This window comes from Arachis ipaensis, chromosome B02, assembly GCF_000816755.2.
Source record: "Arachis ipaensis cultivar K30076 chromosome B02, Araip1.1, whole genome shotgun sequence".
NCBI classification, from domain to species: Eukaryota; Viridiplantae; Streptophyta; class Magnoliopsida; order Fabales; family Fabaceae; genus Arachis; species Arachis ipaensis.
This window is the reverse complement of record NC_029786.2, coordinates 7854560-7857363: the sequence shown is the minus strand read 5'-3', so window position 1 is coordinate 7857363 and position 2804 is coordinate 7854560. Positions and strand designations below refer to the sequence as shown.

General features: G+C 26.4%; 1 long non-coding RNA gene across 1 annotated transcript; it reads left to right on the top strand.

Annotated features, from left to right (window-relative positions):
* LOC107628153 lies at nucleotides 43-1601 on the top strand. The gene is made up of 2 exons (XR_001617618.2): nucleotides 43-174; nucleotides 1012-1601. It is a non-coding gene; the product is annotated as an uncharacterized LOC107628153 (long non-coding RNA).

Here is a 2804-nt window from a genome sequence, read left to right as displayed (position 1 = left end):
ATAAAGTGACGTACGCTTTTTCTTCGCTTTATATAAGATCCCTTCTTCCAAAAGAAATCTTCATCCATATACATTTGAGAGTTAGAGTTCATTCTTTGTATCAGTTTATGCAATCTTCATCAAGATGAACATCATCATCACCAAGCTTCCTATCAACCCTCTTCTCCTTCTCAGGTTTCCTTCTTCTTCTATATTATTATATTCATTTTAATTTCCTTTGCATGACTTTATATATATATATATAGGGTAAAGTATACTTTTTGTCCCTAAAGTTTGGCAAAAGTTTTAAAAATACTCCTAAGTTTTATTTTGTTTCAATTTTGTCTCAAAAGTTTTCGATTTGCATCAAATATACCTTTGACTGGTAAATTTTCAAAAAATTTAAGACCAATCTAATAATAATGCATGAAAATTATACTTGATTTGCTTATGTTGAGGGTTGTTCTTATGAAATTGTTGTTGAATTGGTATTAAATTTTTTGAAAAATTAGCCGTCAAGGGTACGAAAACTTCTAGGACAAAATTAAAACAAAATAAAACTTAGGGATATTTTTGAAATTTTTGTCAAATTTCAGGGACAAAAAATATACTTTACCATATATATATATATATCCAGAATTTAATTTTAATACACTGAGTTACACAATCGTGTAATCATATCCATCTTTTAGGATGACCATTTTTGTGTCAATAAAAAAATAATTATTTTTATTGATATAATAATATTAATTACGTGATTGAATGGCTTTGTAAAGTTATTTTATACTGAGAGAATGAAAAAAATATTATGTATTCACAATGTTTAGATTAATTACATCTTTTCTATCTATAATTATATGTTATTTTTGTCACATTCTTAACCGAATGTTCACACAAAACGTTAAGTCTTTTGGATTAAATGGTTTCATGATACACATGTTCAAATCTTCTTCCTTTCTTTTTTGTCTCTATATATAAAAAAAAAATTGAAAATCTTGTTATAATGATGAAAAGAAATAATCAATGTAGCAGGAGGAAGAGATACTATGGAGTTGTAGCAAAAGATGTGGAGCTTCAAATGGGAGCAACAAGGATGGTGAGTGAGTCACAATCATCATCAGCCAAAAATGATAATAAAAATAAAGATGAAATTTTTTGGATGAGAGATCCAAAGAGTGGAAACTGGATTCCTGAGAATCACTTTGATGAACAAGTTGATGCTGCTGACCTCAGAGCCAAGTTCCTTTCACAACAACAAAATCAACACTCAAACAATTTTTGATCATATTGGCTTTATAATTTTAGAATACTTAAAAAGTGTTACTAAGATTAAGGTTATATTTATTTTTATATTTTTCAAATAAAGAAGTTTTTTTTTAAATATTAAAATATTATTTTAATTTTAACAAAATATTACTAAAGTTGTATANNNCTGTAGTCATCATAATGATAATTACTATAACATGTACCAATATATATGATGGAATAAAAATACTTATAATAAATTTCATCAGAAGTTATATTATATGTGTAAACCTTAGGTTGTTGCAACATTTCAAGTCCTTGCTCAAATTGATTGAGAATTAGAAACTACTTATCATTAATTAATATGTATTTTATTTCTTGCTCACTCAAATTGATGTGTAATATATTTCTTATGATATTTTTAATTATATATATGGACATAATATAGGTATCCATCCCAATATGTTAATTAAACCAAGAATATAATCTATCAAACAATGAGAATTATATATAAGATTAGGGAATAATTCTTTCATTGATCTAAACACATACTGGTGCATGCCAAAATATAAGATAAGATTCTACAATTCTACTTATACAAAATATAGGAAACATTTCAAGTGCACCCAGTTATTTTAACTATTAATCTGAATTATAAAAAATATATATAATATATATTAATTAAAATCAACGGTTAAAATAATTGGTGCACCGATACTCCCGGTGCACTTGAAATACTTCCTATATGTATATTCCTTTACTCAATATCATAATGTAACAGGAACGTGCATATATATGTTAATCCAGCAAAAGAAAAATAAAATTGAATATTTTCGATGACTAAATTATGAATGGCTCTGTCTCCGTCTCCGATGCACTTGAAATGTTTCCCAAAATATAAATGAGTTTATTAATAAAAAGGAGTGTGTACAAAAATTAACTTTAAGATGATCTTTGTGTTGTTGTCGTTTGAATTTACTAATTTAGCCAATTACCCTCATTCAATTTTAATTTTTACACTAATGAATAAGCATTTTTCATTCTTTATTAATTTATTTCCTTGTCTCTTGCATGATGTGACTCAACATTTGTGTTACATTTTCTTTTCACAATAATAAGGACGATCAAAATGACAACAATATCTATGAAACTAGTTTCTTATTGCACATATGAAGAAAAGATCATAATAATGGAGAATTGTGGGATCCACAGACTTATATAGAGGCCATGAAATCCAATTATATGGAATTATGATATCTTCTTAGATTCTGTAGAATTATATATGGCTTTCTCTTCGCATTGTGTAAATATAAAGAGAAAAGAAAAGAATGGATGGTGATGGCAAAAAGCCTAGCATGCTACCTATATATAAGAAAAAAAAAAACACATTTTATGTAAAAGTAACACAATTGAAATTTTAAAACTAGTTTTATGATATCATCATGGTGATTAATCCAATTCAACGTAACGCTTTTTAAAATATCCTGAAATTTCACGTTAATAAAGAGACATAATATTAGTATTCATAAAAGGGGATTTTTTTTTTTCCCAAAAGAAAAATAGTATCTAACTTTGAATTC